The sequence below is a fragment of the Anser brachyrhynchus genome (genome assembly GCF_964034855.1).
Source record: "Anser brachyrhynchus genome assembly, contig: SCAFFOLD_106, whole genome shotgun sequence".
In the NCBI taxonomy this organism is placed as follows: Eukaryota; Metazoa; Chordata; class Aves; order Anseriformes; family Anatidae; genus Anser; species Anser brachyrhynchus.
Genome location: NW_027664005.1, coordinates 304,704 through 320,570, shown reverse-complemented (window position 1 = coordinate 320,570; position 15,867 = coordinate 304,704). Strand labels below are relative to the sequence as shown.

General features: G+C 47.2%; 1 long non-coding RNA gene and 1 pseudogene across 2 annotated transcripts in view; both read right to left on the bottom strand.

The window, feature by feature from the left end:
• Positions 1-2,073: 2,073 nt before the first annotated feature.
• Positions 2,074-12,690, bottom strand: LOC308186503. The gene is made up of 2 exons (XR_013944089.1): positions 11,982-12,690; positions 2,074-5,181 (listed from the first exon to the last, which is right to left on the bottom strand). It is a non-coding gene; the product is annotated as an uncharacterized lncRNA (long non-coding RNA).
• A 10-nt stretch (positions 12,691-12,700) lies between these two features.
• LOC308186514 (zinc finger CCCH domain-containing protein 11A-like) overlaps positions 12,701-15,867 on the bottom strand; it is a 68,429-nt pseudogene continuing 65,262 nt past the window's right edge. Inside the window, exon 16 of the transcript XR_013956150.1 lies at positions 12,701-15,572. The product of XR_013956150.1 is annotated as a zinc finger CCCH domain-containing protein 11A-like (transcript). The remainder of the gene's footprint in view (positions 15,573-15,867) is intronic.

Below are 15,867 nucleotides of genomic sequence, written 5' to 3'. Positions count from 1 at the left end.
GATCACCTCAGGGTATCCAACAAGAAGAAGAGTTGTTTTCTTTTTTTTCTTTTTTTTTTTTTTTTTTTTAATATACCATAGGACTATGCAGTTCAATCATCAATCATCTTGGAAAGCTCAAGGAGGAGGTCATCCTCATCCTTCCCTGGGTCCAAGTCGAGCTCGGCTTCCAGTATGCCGTCTGAGAGTTCCCAAAGTAGCATCTCTAAATCCTCGTCTACAGATACGGGCGCGTTGCCTGTGGAACTCAGCCGGCGTGTCCTTGCTTCTTCTAGCTGGGAAGAAGCTGAAGTCGAGCTTGAGAACTCCATTGGCTCCACGGATTCTGCCTGGCTTCCAAGATGTGCTTGAGGTCTTGGCAGAGCAAGGAGGAGAACAATCAGTATATGCCATTTCTTAACGGGAAATCCCTTTTCTGCAAACCGGCTCTTAAAACCGTAGCCAACCCCTCCTGCACTTCAATCTTACCCAGGGATTGTTATTCAATTAACCCAGGGCTACATTTAGAGCCCAATATATTAGCAGGTACATTTTTCAGTTTGGGGGTTTCTCTGTGAAGCCAGAGCACCCGGAGTCTAGCAAAGATGGGAAACCAACATGGCCTCCCGGAAGCCCAGTGTCCGAGAACTACATCTCCCGGCATGCTCTGGGAAAACAATATGGACTCCCGGAAACCCAGTGGCCAAGAACTACATTTCCCAGCACTCCCCAGAAAATTGAGCCTCGCACCTTGCCGTAGGACGCCATTTTTTGCTCTGTTACATTACCGGTTTCGTGTTTATGGAGGGTTTTCCTGCCGTTTTGGGGGGTTTCCCCTCAATTTCGGGTTTTCAGCTCTCCATTTCAGAGTTCTTCCCCGCAATTTTGGGGTTCCTTCCCCTAATTTGGTGCTTCGCCCCCCCCCCCCACTTTTGGGGTTCCCCCTCCATTTTGGGGATTCCCCCCAATTCCAAGCCCCCCACAATTTTGGAGGCCCCCACCATCCTTTCTTGGCCTGCCACCCTAATATTAAGGTTCTTTCCCCCAATGTTGGGGTTCTCACCACATGTTTGAGGTTCCTTCCCTTAATTTGGGGCTTAGCTCCCCGGGATCTGGGGCTTTAACCCCAATTTTGGGGGTCCCCCCCAAGTTTGGGGATTCCTCCCCAGGTCTGGGGGGGGTCCACATTCAATTCTGGAATTTCACACTTCCATTTAAGTCTTCTTCCCCCCAATTTGGGGGTTCACCCACCCAATTTTGGGGGTTCCTCCCCTAATTTGGGGGGACCCGACCAATTTTGGGGGTCCCCCCCAATTGTAGAGTCCTTCTAGGACCCTAGAGCGTACAAGCAGCTCCCAACCCCCCCGGCACAGGCCCCAACCCCCCCCCCAGACACAGGCCCCAAAGGTGTACAAGCAACTCCCCATCCTCCCCAGAGGCACGCCACAAAGGTGTACAAACAGCCCCAACCCCCCAAGACCCAGACCCCTACAGCGTAGAAGCAGCTCCCAACCCCATGCCCCCAAGGCACATGCCCCAACCCCTCCCCCAAGGCAGGCCCTAACAGTGTACAAGCAGCTCCCACCCCCCCCCCAGACGCAGGCCCCAAAGGTGTACAAGCAGGCCCCTACAGTATACAAGCAGCTCACAACCACCCCCCCAAAGGCAGGCCCCAAGCCCCTCCAGATGCAAGCCCGAAAGGTTAAAACCAGCTCCAACCCCCCAACCCCCCCCGCCCCGCGCAGACGCAGGCCCCAAAGGTGTACAAGCAGTTCCCAACCCCTCCAAGGCAGGCCCCAAAAGTGTACAGGCAGGCCCCTACAGTGTAGAAACGCTCCAACCCCCCCCGCTTCCACCTCGAGGGAGGCCCTCCCCCCCCAGTATACACGAAGCTCCCAACCCCCTCTCAGAGGAATGCCTAAAAAAGTATACAAGCAGCTCCTAACACCCCCCCCCCCCCCCCCCCCCCCAAAAAGAGGCAGTCCCCAAAGGTGTACAAGCAGGCCCTCAAATCCCTTAGGTGTACAAGCAGGCCCTTCAAATCCCTTAGCCCCTGCGCCAGCTTTATTGGTGATTCAAAGATCATAAATCCAATTTCTTTAAGTGATTTATTCTTTATTGACGGCGCCGGATGCACGGGGGATCTTTCCGCCTATCGTGCATCCCGAAGTGAAAAGCCGTCCCAAATTTATACATCACAGTGATTAATATTTTATTAACGCCTATACATATTCATTATCTAACCCCGCCTACTCTCGCTTCTCATGCTAATCAGTTTTTTGTGTCCTGCGCCTGCGCAGATCCTCTCAGTGGTCTTGGGCAGGGGTCGTCGAGCTGTGGTCGGTGGTCTCAGAGAGGAAGGCCATAAGTCTTCCTCACAGTGTACTTTTCACCCTTGGTCAGGATTCTGCTGAATTAGCTTTCTTCCTAACCGCAAGGACTGTTTTTTCTTCGAATCTTCTGCTCATTATTTTCTTATCTTGGATTCCAATGTCTTGTTCGAGATATATTGCCCGTATGTCCTATTTTGAGATACATTGTCCGTACATCTGTTTCCTGCCCTACACCTAATGTTCTGTTCTCCTTTAATAGTTTCATTCTTAACCCTTTCTTATCTGGAATCGCCTCAGCTTCCCTAATCAATCCCCCCTTTTCTTTTCCCCATGCAAATTCTTTTGCATTGCATGCCCTTATCATTAGCAGTATCGCAGTGACATACATACAAATATTCCTACTACCAATAACATAACCAGATCAGTAAAAACTTGTTCTAACTATTGAAAGTTGGGTAACCATGAGGTTAACTTATTCCATATTTCCTCAAAGCCCCATGAAATGTTATCCTTACTAATCTTATACAGAACCTTTGTTTGTTTCTATATTTCCTCTATGTCGGTAGAGACCTTTCCGAATACAAAAATTCTTCTTCCCAGCCTCTACGATATGTATCGCTCAATACCTTGCCATGTACTTTCGTCAGGGAAGCTAATATTGCCATTCGTTGTAACAATTTCCAATTCCAAACAAGTATTACAAAAGACAATATTAAACTTATACCAACTAACATCAATAGAACAATAATTGGGTGACACAATGTGTTCAAAATCCCAGTTGCAGTTGGCGACCATCCAAAGAGTTTGTCCCACCAGCTATGATCTGTGTCTTGTTTTACTCTTTGCAAAACTCTGTTTATTTCGTTTGTATCATGGTGGACAGTGATTAAAGTCTTCTCTCCATCTTCCTGAATGCCTTTTAAAATTTTGATCAGGTCTTGGTGTTTAAGTAATTACTTCACTAGCGTGAGGTTCATCCCAATAGGTGTGGGTAATAACTTGTGATACATTGTGTTGTTGGACTTGATCAACTGGTGGGATACCACTGGTGCTGAATATAAAAAAATCACACCCGATGATTCTAACAAAGTTACAAATACAAAAGTTAGAATGATTTTTGCTAGGTAGAGTTATGTTTTCCTTATCTACTTCTACAAAAGCACAAGCAGTTCTTAAACACACACAGCCTTGACCAATATATACAAGCACAGTCTTTTGACTAGTATTTGGATGAATTTCAAAGTGGCAAACACCTCGCTCAGTGTCAAGACAGACATCCTGAGCATCAATTGTGTTGCTCTCACAAATAAATCCTTGTTGTTCCCAGGTAACACATGATTCTAGATTCACAGACTGCCATTTCCCATTCTTCATCCGGGCCCAGGTTCTATGCTCCGAAGGATAGAGCACTGTTTCCTCATGATTTAATCCTAGTGCAATAATGGGGTGGATAACATAAACTGTAGCATTACGTATAGTAAGCACAAAGGCAGTAGCCATGTTAATAATGGGATCATATGTAAAATTTACCAGAGTCCACCAAGATTGGAACTTCTTTTCAAAATCATTGGCATTGTCCCAAACAATCTTTCGGACTTCAGCCGGAAAAATGCCTTCACTTCCTTCCCTAATGATCAAGGCAGCCGTTGCCTGCATCCATAACTGTACCTGTATACAACTAAGAGCTAAAGAGACATTATCTTGCGCCATACTAAGTGCATCTATTATTAGTCTGTGGTCCTGGTCTTCAGCCTTTTCCCATATTGGTAACACCTTTGAAACTTGCCATTGGCTAGTTCCCAATGCCAGTAAGGATGATTGCAGGGGCTGTTTTAGTTTTGTCAAATCGCTTGTTGCTGTGGCTAGCTTATTCATTAGTATTTCTGAATCAATTCCATTTAAAACTCCTAATCCTGTTCCTAGCATTCCAGTTAAGTCTCTTTGTCTTCTGCCCCTGAGGTGTACTTGCTTTTGTGACCATATTGTCCAGCCTTCTAATGATGTCTTCAGGAAAGGAGAACAGGCTGGTTGAACTGCTGAGATGTTAATTTGTATTAGCAATTCAACACGCTTGAGAGACCATTCTGGATTAAATAACAATTGTTGTTGGCCTGTGTTCCTTACTACATATGGGCCTGTTTCATAAATTTTGGGTTCCAGCTTGACTGGGGCTTGGGCATAGGTTGTAGGGGAAGGAAGTGCAATAGGGGGTCTCACTGTCCAAAAACAGTTAACTGTTAATGTAAAATTATACCAACAATCTAATTTACCTGGGCGGATACAACCTTCTTGTTGGCCACTTTTGGAAGTCGGTTTTACTAAAATCCCCGTTGCTTTCTCGTGGGCTGTTCCATTAATCATTCGGCACCCTATTTCAATTTCGTCCCCTACAGTTCTTTGGTGTATCCACCCTTCCCCTAAATTTTGCCATTCTGATAATGCATGTAAATGATCACCATTTGTTCGCCAAATAACCACAACAGCTAACTTTCCATTAATGCTCTTATCCTCTGTGGTTACGGCTTCAGACCAAGGCCACCCACCATTCTCTATCATCATAGAAGCACCTTCCAATTCTTGAATCACAATTACAACTATAAACCACAGAAATAAAACAATTCTGTTAACTAAATTTCTGCTAACTACATTACTAAATGCTCCTGACCATAGTGTCTTCATTTCGCTTGACTGAACTTTAGTTTCAGTTCACCGTCACCCAGCGTTACTTTCCAGGGGGCTTTTGGAGCTTTCTTCACTCTCGAATAATGGATCCAGGCCGTTTGCTCCTTAATCTTGATGGCGGTATGTGTTGTCAGCAACACCTGGTATGGTCCCGTCCACTTTTCTTCCAAAGGGCGACCTGCAAATGCTTTTACATACACATAATCCCCAGGTTTAAAGGGGTGGATTGGTTGGTCCAGCCCTCTAGCCCTGGTTCCTGAGACAACTTTAGATATTTGATCCAACTGTTTTTGGAGTCCTATTAAATAATTACACAAGTATCCCGACCCCAGTTGCGTCAGGTCCTCCCCGCTGAACAAAAACTGATAGGGTCTTCCGTATAATATTTCAAAAGGGCTTAGATTTTCCTTTGTCCGTGGTTTTACTCTAATTCTAAGTAAAGCCAAAGGGAGAGACTGAGGCCATGATAAATTAGTCTCTTGTCCTATTTTGGCTATTTGTTGTTTGATTAGATGATTCATCTTTTCCACTTGTCCGCTTGCCTGTGGTCTGTAAGGGGTATGGAGTTGCCAGTCTACCCCTAAGACCTTACTTACTTCTTGAACTATTTGCGCACAAAAATGAGAGCCTCTATCCGAGGACATTGCTGCCGGAATTCCGAAACGCGGTATTATCTCATTCAGTAAAACCTTAACCACTTCTCTTGCCTTGTTGGTTCGACGGGGAAAAGCCTCCGGCCACCCGGAAAAAGTATCTGTCAAAACCAACAAGTATCGATACCCCCCTTTTCTTGGCAGTTCTGAAAAATCTATCTGCCATTGTTGTCCTGGATAGTTTCCTTTACTGATTATTCCGAACTTTACCCTATTTTCTGTATTAGGGTTATGATGCAAACAAATACTGCATTGCTGGGTTACTTGTTTTACCGTAGTATACAGATTTCTTCCCACCAAGACTCGACTCAGATTTTTATATAAGGTGTCTGCTCCCCAATGAGTCTTATTATGTTCTGCCATGACCATAGGCCATATTAAATTAGAGGGTAGTACAACCCTATTATCTTTCAGGTATACCCATCCATCACTCCTTGCTTTTCCTCCCAGGTCCCCAATTAACTTTTGATCTTCCCGTGTGTACCTAGGTTCCTGTCCTTCACCTAAAGTTTGTATTTTACCGTCTGGTATTAAAGTGAGCGCTTCTGCCTCAGCCAATCCGGCCACCCTTTTTGCTTCTTGGTCAGCCAATCGGTTCCCTACCTCGAAGTCAGCGGTTCCTTTTTGGTGTCCCCGGCAATGTATAACAGCCACCTTCTCTGGGTGCTTTACCACTTCCAACAACTTCAAAATCTCCTCAGCATATTTTATTTGTTTTCCTTGGGCCGTTAATAATCCTCGTTCCTTCCAGATAGCCCCATGTGCATGCACCACACCAAATGCATACTTAGAGTCTGTCCAGATATTTACTTTCTTTCCTGCTGCTAGTTCCAATGCCCGCGTAAGGGCAATTATTTCTGCTTTCTGAGCAGACGTCCCAGGGGGTAATGGTTTCGACTCAATTACCTGTTGAGTGGTCGTCACCGCATACCCTGCTTTGCGTTGTCCTTGTTTCACAAAGCTGCTTCCATCAGTATACCATGATTCGTCCGCGTCTTCCAAGGGCTCCTCCTTGAGATCTGGTCGGCTAGAATACACAGTTTCCATAGTTTCGATACAATCGTGGACCACTGGCTCGTCAGGAGCGTTACTAAGGAAAGAAGCTGGGTTCACAATGTTAGTAACCACAATTTCTACGTCATCTTGCTCCACCAGTATTGCTTGGTATTTTAAAAATCTTTGAGGGGATAACCAGTGTGCCCCTTTCTGCTCCAAGACTGCCGAGACAGTGTGTGATACCAGCACGGTTATCTTCTGTCCCATAGTGAACTTCCGAGCCTCCTGTATATTCATGATGACAGCGGCCACCGCTCGAAGGCAACCCGGCCAACCTTTACTTACTTCATCCAGTTGTTTAGAGAAGTAGGCCACAGCTCTCCTGTAGGGGCCCAGCTTCTGTGCCAGCACCCCCAGAGCCATCCCTTGTCTCTCATAGGAGTACAACCAAAAGGGTTTAGACAAGTCCGGTAGACCCAAAGCTGGTGCTCGCATTAACTCCAATTTAAGCTTCTTAAAGGCAGCCCGTGCTTCCCCCGTCCAGACCAATTTCGATTGGTTATTCTTGATGAGGTCATATAGGGGTTTTACAATTAGTCCATAATTATTAATCCATAGACGGCACCAACCTGTCATCCCTAGAAAAGTTCGTAATTCCTTAATGGTCTGTGGTTCTGGGGTACGGCAGATAGTTTCTTTCCGTTCTGTTCCTAACTCCCTTTGTCCCCCTGAAATCTCAAACCCCAAGTAAGTTACACGTGACTGAATCAGCTGAGCCTTCTGTTGAGAGACTCGATACCCATTCAAACCCAGAAAATTAAGGAGACTTATCGTCCGTTGCATGCAGCTGCTCCTATTCTCAGTGGCTATCAAAAGGTCATCAACGTATTGCAGCAGAACTCCTTCGGTGTTTGGGGCCTCCCAAACCTCAAGCTCTTTTGCTAGTTGATTCCCAAAAATCGTGGGGCTGTTTTTGAATCCCTGCGGCAATACGGTCCAGGTCAATTGAGCCTTTCGTCCTGAGTCTGAATTTTCCCATTCAAAAGCAAAAAGCTTCTGACTTTCTGGGGCTAAAGTCAGGCAGAAGAAGGCATCTTTTAAATCCAGTACGGTAAACCAAACTAAATTATCTTTTAATTTAGTCAGTAATGTGTACGGGTTGGCTACCACAGGGTGTATATCTTCAGTGATCTTATTTATAGCTCTTAAATCCTGCACTAATCTATAGTTCTTCCCATCTGGCTTCTTAATTGGTAGTATAGGAGTATTATATTCAGATTCACACTCAACCAGCAGTCCATGTTTTAAAAACTTATCCACTATCCCCTTAATTCCTTTCCTGTCTTCTAATCTTAGGGGATATTGCTTAATCTTAACTGGCCTTTCCCCTGGCTTTAATCTCACCACTATCGGGGCTGCATTTTTGGCTCGCCCAGGGATGTCAGTAGCCCAGACTCCTGGGTAAACTTGGTCTAAAATCTCCGAAGGTACTTTACCGATGGGGTCTGCTTGTATCAGCATTAAGCTTAGCGCGGTTATCAGCTTTTCTTCTCTCACTTTTAACCCCACCTTCCCTTTTTCAAAGACAATTTCCGCTTCTAATTGTTCTAGTAAATCTCGCCCCAGCAAAGACTTCGGGGATCCTGATAAATATAAAAACCTATGTATTCCCATCTGTTTCCCTAACTTGTATTTTAAAGGCCTTAGGAAAAAGGCTTTCTCGTGCTGGCCTGTAGCTCCTATCACCGTCACAAAATCCTCATCCTCTGGTATCAATTTCTGGTTTAACACAGAATAAGTCGCTCCTGTGTCAATTAAAAACTCCACTTCCTGTCCTGATTTCCCTAGCTTAATTTTAACCAGCAGATCTGCTAGGGTAGAATCCCCCGGTCCACTTCATTGGTCGGGAGATACACTAGCTACCATCAACCTGTTCTTCTCCCATTGTTTCGGACATTCCCTTTTCCACTGACCCACTTCCCTACAATATGCACACTGATTCGGTCTCAGGGGAGGCTTTACTGACCTTCCCCTTATCCCATTCCCTCTTCCTTTTCCCCGAAAAGGTTCTTCTTGCCTCTGTAAGGCCGCAACAGTTGCCGCAGCAATAGCCCTACCCAGCCTTTGTTTCTCATTCCCTTCTCGATTCCTAAATACCCTCCATGCCTCTTCCACCAGCCTTTCTAAATCTCTCACATCCGGCTCTTTCATTTTCTGAAGCTTCCGCCTTATATCGTCCGCAGACTGACCCAAGAACAGTGATACTAGCTGGACTTTACCTTCCTCAGAAGAGGGGTCTATCATTGTAAATTTTTGCATTGCTGTCCTTAGTCGATCGAGAAATTCTGACGGGGTCTCAGTTTGCCCCTGTTTTATGGTATATAACCTAGACCAGTTTACAGACTTTGGTATCGCACTTTCCAAGGCGATCCTAATCCATTCCTGATATTTTTTTTAATAACCTATAATCACCCTCATCATTATAGTCCCAGTTTGGGTCCACTCTGAGCACATATACCTCCACAGTTCCAGGTAAAACTGACGTTACCTGGGTCTGTACTTGAGTTTGTGCATTCTTAATTACCAGTTGCTTTTCCGTTTCCAATAATGCTGCCAGCATTATCTCTATATCTTTCCAATCGGGATATAAATTCACACACACAGATTCACACAGATTTCTCTAGGTTGGAAGAGACCTCAAGATCATCGAGTCCAACCTCCGACCTAACACTAAGTACTCCACTAAACCATATCCCTAAGCTCTACATCTAAACGTCTTTTAAAGACCTCCAGGGATGGTGACTCCACCACCTCCCTGGGCAGCCCGTTCCAATGCTTAATAACCCTTTCGGTAAAGAAGTACTTCCTAACATCCAACCTAAAACTCCCCTGTCGCAACTTTAGCCCATTCCCCCTCGTCCTGTCACCAGGCACGTGGGAGAACAGACCAACCCCCACCTCTCTACAGCCTCCTTTCAGGTAACTGTAGAGAGCGATGAGGTCGCCCCTGAGCCTCCTCTTTTCCAGGCTGAACAAGCCCAGCTCCCTCAGCCGCTCCTCGTAAGACTTGTTCTCCAGACCCCTCACCAGCTTGGTCGCCCTTCTCTGGACTCGCTCGAGCACGTCCATGTCCTTCCTGTAGCGAGGGGCCCAAAACTGAACACAGTACTCGAGGTGCGGCCTCACCAGAGCCGAGTACAGGGGCACAATCACTTCCCTCGACCTGCTGGCCACACTGCTTCTTATACAGGCCAGGATGCCGTTGGCCTTCTTGGCCACCTGGGCACACTGCTGGCTCATATTCAGCCGACTATCCACCAATACTCCCAGGTCCTTCTCGGCCAGGCAGCTTTCCAGCCACTCATCTCCCAGCCTGTAGCTCTGCTTGGGGTTGTTGCAGCCCAGGTGCAGGACCCGGCACTTGGCCTTGTTGAACTTCATACAGTTGACCTCAGCCCATCGCTCCAGCCTATCCAGATCCTCCTGCAGAGCCTTCCTGCCCTCGAGCAGATCGACACACGCACTTAGCTTGGTGTCATCTGCAAACTTACTGAGGGTGCACTGGACGCCCTCATCCAGATCATCAATAAAGATATTAAAGAGGACCGGCCCCAGTACCGAGCCCTGGGGGACTCCACTAGTGACCGGCCTCCAACCAGATTTGACTCCATTCACCACAACTCTCTGGGCCCGGCCATCCAGCCAGTTTCTAACCCAGCGAAGCGTACGCCAGTCCAAGCCCCGAGCAGCCAGTTTCTTGAGGAGGATGTTGTGGGGAACGGTGTCAAAAGCCTTACTGAGGTCAAGGTAGACCACGTCCACAGCCTTTCCCTCATCCACCAAGCGCGTCACTTGGTCATAGAAGGAGATCAGGTTCGTCAAGCAGGACCTGCCTTTCATAAACCCATGCTGACTGGGCCTGATCGCCTGCTTGCCCTGCAAGTGCCGCGTGATGACCCTCAAGATAATCTGCTCCATGAGCTTCCCCGGCACTGAGGTCAAACTGACAGGCCTATAGTTCCCCGGGTCTGCCCTGCGGCCCTTCTTATAGATAGGCGTCACACTGGCTAGCCGCCAGTCAACCGGGACCTCCCCCGATAGCCAGGACTGCCGATAAATGATGGAAAGCGGCTCAGCCAGCTCCTCCGCCAGTTCTCTCAGTACCCTCGGGTGGATCCCATCCGGCCCCATCGACTTGCGCACATCCAAGCTCCGTAGCAGGTCGCCAACCATTTCCTCATGGATAGCCAAGGCCACATCCAGCTCCCCAATTCTTTACAATCAGCTCAAACCTCCGGGCCACTGATTCTGGATCATCCCGGTATCCTTTCACAGCTTCCTTCCATGAATCTAACTCAGCAGTTGTGAAAGGTACTTTTATCCGAGCTGGTCCGTTAGCCCCCATAGCCTGTCGTAACGGGGCTTGAATAACGGGCCCGACCTTACTTCGGGTTCGAGCCGTGATCGGGGTAAAGTCTCCATTCCCCCAACTCTCATTTTTCTTATCTATTCTGCCGTTTCCTGGGCTCGCCCCCACGCCTCGTTCTATTATCTGGGGCGAGAGGACATAATCCTCCATTCTCTCCTCTGACTCATTCAATTTCAAACATCTCTGCCCGATACTGCACGCCGAACAACATCTTTTCATTTTTCCTGCCCCTTCCTTCTTCATATCCTTTTCTATTGCCAGGATCAAAGGATCCTGTGGGGCTAAGTTAATTCCACACTCCTTCTGCCATTCTGGGTGGTTTCTCAAAGTGAAAAACATATCTGCGTATGACACCTCATCCCACTTTCCTTCTCTCCTTAGAAACAACATTAACTGTAGTAAAGTATTATAATTTAAGGTTCCATTCAGTGGCCATTTCCCTCACAATCCAACTTATAAAGTGGCCACCATTGATTACAATATTTTATCAACGTTTTCTTATTTTCAGTTCCACCGGGGGATCCCCCTATATCTTTCCAGTGACTCAAGATACATCCCAACGGGCTTTTCTTCGGAATCCCACTACTCTGCTGCCCCACCATGTTACAGTTCAGAATGTTTCTTGTTACACAATACAAGCCGGCAGCTTTCCACAATAACACCAAGATCCTAGTAACGTTATAAAGAGTACAATCAGAATCCCAAAGACAATAGCCAAGGTCAAGTTCCACATTTAAACACAACGTAATACCAACCTCGCATGCAAAGGTTATTTGTTTCCCAACAGCAACTGAGTGCTTTCCAAAAAACCAAATGCCGTCCTGCAGAAAACTTTTACTTTCCGACTTACAGACGACCCCAATTGACCGGTCAACCAAATAAACCAAAATAAAGAATATAATCACTTACAATGATGGGGTCCGTGTCTGCCTCCGCAGTGATCCGTTGAGTCGAGGAGTCCCTCCGGGAAATCCCGGGGGTACCCTAGGGAGTCCTGTTCCCAGCGGGTCCTGCGGTCCGACAGAGAAGAAGTCCCATCTGGGGTGCCAGATTGATTCAAAGATCATAAATCCAATTTCTTTAAGTGATTTATTCTTTATTGACGGCGCCGGATGCACGGGGGATCTTTCCGCCTATCGTGCATCCCGAAGTGAAAAGCCGTCCCAAATTTATACATCACAGTGATTAATATTTTATTAACGCCTATACATATTCATTATCTAACCCCGCCTACTCTCGCTTCTCATGCTAATCAGTTTTTTGTGTCCTGCGCCTGCGCAGATCCTCTCAGTGGTCTTGGGCAGGGGTCGTCGAGCTGTGGTCGGTGGTCTCAGAGAGGAAGGCCATAAGTCTTCCTCACAGTGTACTTTTCACCCTTGGTCAGGATTCTGCTGAATTAGCTTTCTTCCTAACCGCAAGGACTGTTTTTTCTTCGAATCTTCTGCTCATTATTTTCTTATCTTGGATTCCAATGTCTTGTTCGAGATATATTGCCCGTATGTCCTATTTTGAGATACATTGTCCGTACATCTGTTTCCTGCCCTACACCTAATGTTCTGTTCTCCTTTAATAGTTTCATTCTTAACCCTTTCTTATCTGGAATCGCCCCAGCTTCCCTAATCATTGGCGAGCAGCGAGGCTGGGGGGGGAGGGCGGCAAGACAGCCTTAAATAAAATACAAATATAAAAAGTGTTATAAATGGCTGTTATAAATCCAAATAGGATTACAATCAAAGTTTACAATTTATTAAACGAATAGAGGCAAGCAAGCAGCGCTGGGTGCGCCGGGAGTCTCTGCTCCCCCAGGACGCACGCCTGTTACGTAAGGCGGCTGGTTTTGATGCTCCCAGGCTAATACATATTCATTACTACTTCGAGAAGAGGCAGGGTTATTAGAATTGGTTTCCGGAATCCGAAACCCCTCCCAGGGGCGCCTGCGTACCAGTCTCTGGTGGTCTCTCGGGGCTTGCTCGGGCTGAATGCTGGTTGTCTTCCTCTCAGGCTTTTGTCCTTCAATTGTCCTTCAGCTCCCCCTTCCTCCTCGTTTGGGAGCCTCTGCGCCGGATTTCAGAAACTCTAGCAACATCCCCTGCAGTAGTCAGCACTTTTCCCTAAAAACCCCTTTGTTCTCTTATCACCTAGACCCGGGCCTCGATGGTAACCCTTCAAATCCCTTAGTGACACGAATTGCTGGACCATTCCTTACAAAAGGAAGGATAAAATATGTAGAGGAGCAATGGCACCCGCGAAAGCCCGGCGCCGCGGGCAGAGGCAGCGAAGGTTGACGGCAGAACAGTGCTCGGTTTGAACACAGAGAGGGAAAGCGAGGGGAAGGTGGCCGAAGCCGGCCGCAGTCTCTGAGCTCTCCTCCTCCTGATTGTTTTCTCTCAAAGCCATTTCTGTCTGTGTGCGGGCACCCGGAGCCGGCAGAAGTCCCCGTGAAGTCCTTCGGCAGGACGGAGGGCTGCGTGGGCTCCAGTGAGAGAGGGAGTTAGGAGAATCTTATCAAGTAGAGATAGAGCGCTGACAGCGTTAAACTAGGATGCTACTTAGTGTCTTTGCTAACTATGGTGCATTGTGCCAATTAACTAAAGCAAGAAGCCTTGGGCCCCTTACCAAGGTCAGTCTCCTAATAAGAGAGTGAGCCTGTCTTAAGAAACTGGGAGAAACTGGTCCTGCAGATGGACAAGAGCCAAGGAGCAACTGAGTCTGTGCAAAGACAAGAGGTCAACTAGCGGTGACGAGGAAGAGTCATCAATCTTCATGCCCACGACCTCCCGTGCTGCCCAGCGCTGAATAAACATACCTACTTTACAATCTCACTGATTGTGGAGTCCCTTTTCCGCAAGTCACTAGCAGCGGTTTCTTCCGCAGAGGTTTTCCCAGAGCCGCTTCAAAGCTTCCCTCGCGGAGCTGGGGCGTCGCAGGGGGTCGTCAAAGCACGCACACACACACACACACACACACACACACACACACACACAGGCGTTGTTGTCCAAACAGAAAGTATTTACAACAAATTCGACAAGCGGTTTTCCTCTGCCAGCAGCAAATGCCTGAGGGCCCCTACAGCTTCACAAATCATAGCACAAAGAGCCTAAAGTTCCTCTAAAATTTAGGGAAATGATTCAAAATAGATCTGCTAGGGGAAAACGATCACTGGCGGCAGGGTACACAATACACGCGAGTCTCAGCTCTCCTCCGCAGGGTCAGTGCCCACGCCCAAGTGCGACGCTGATGGCACCCGAACATTTGCTGTAGCAGGCAGCAGAGCCAGCAGCTCAGGGGAGCAATTTTAAAAACCAGGAGGCACTTAAACCAACCCTTAATTGACCCAGTTACTGCAGGAGAGTCCCGACTACTCGCCCTGGAGTCCTACTGTCACCAGCAAAAAGCACCAACCAAAGCTTGGGGGAACTTTGGTACAGCACAAGAGAAGGGAGTGGGGGTAGCGTAGCCGTATCGCAGAGCTGCTGCTTTTCACACCATTTTATCATCCCTGATAATTGAAAGTAAGGCCGGGTGGGCTGACCCCACCACCACCACTCCTGGCAGCATGTTTGGTCCACAACGCTAGAATAATTATTTTGCTCCCTCCCGCCCTTACAGCTTCATCATCTGAAAAGATTACAGTCAAAACAATGGCATACACAAATAAAAGTCAAGAGTTGACATAGTAACTCCGGGATTTGGGTATCAACTGTCCGAGAAATCAGAACACCCAGGCTTCACAATGTGCCCAACATCGAGCTGTGCCAAGAGGGGGCGGAAGGAAGAAGCTTTCCGTTTAAGCCTTCAGAGCATCGCTCCATCACTATGTCAATTCACAGCCACCACAGCGTGCCGATGGACATCTTTCTGTGCCAAAAGAAACAAGTGCTTTGTCCTCTTGATATCAAAGGTAGCCACCTATAGTTACGGAACCATGCACAAGACCTTAACTCTGACCAGCAGGAAAACTTAGGACAACTGAGTGCAGATCCTGCCAATTTCTACCAGTTCCAACTGTGCTTTAAGTCTCATTGCAAAGCCTCAGTTAGAAAAAGGATCACCTCAGGGTATCCAACAAGAAGAAGAGTTGTTTTCTTTTTTTTTTTTTTTTTTTTTTTTTAATATACCATAGGACTATGCAGTTCAATCATCAATCATCTTGGAAAGCTCAAGGAGGAGGTCATCCTCATCCTTCCCTGGGTCCAAGTCGAGCTCGGCTTCCAGTATGCCGTCTGAGAGTTCCCAAAGTAGCATCTCTAAATCCTCGTCTACAGATACGGGCGCGTTGCCTGTGGAACTCAGCCGGCGTGTCCTTGCTTCTTCTAGCTGGGAAGAAGCTGAAGTCGAGCTTGAGAACTCCATTGGCTCCACGGATTCTGCCTGGCTTCCAAGATGTGCTTCAGGTCTTGGCAGAGCAAGGAAGAGAACAATCAGTATATGCCATTTCTTAACGGGAAATCCCTTTTCTGCAAACCGGCTCTTAAAACCATAGCCAACCCCTCCTGCACTTCAATCTTACCCAGGGATTGTTATTCAATTAACCCAGGGCTACATTTAGAGCCCAATATATTAGCAGGTACATTTTTCAGTTTGGGGGTTTCTCTGTGAAGCCAGAGCACCCGGAGTCTAGCAGAGATGGTTCAGTTTTTGTAGCAAGAGGCACTTTGCCACCTTGCTTAATTTTCCTGTAAAAATGTTAAGAAGTCTCCATCTGCAAATATCTGTTTACTAAGTTAGTCATTTTTCCCACGGCACACTCAGCAGAGTTTGCTCCCCACTACAGGAAGCTGATCTGCAGCCATCA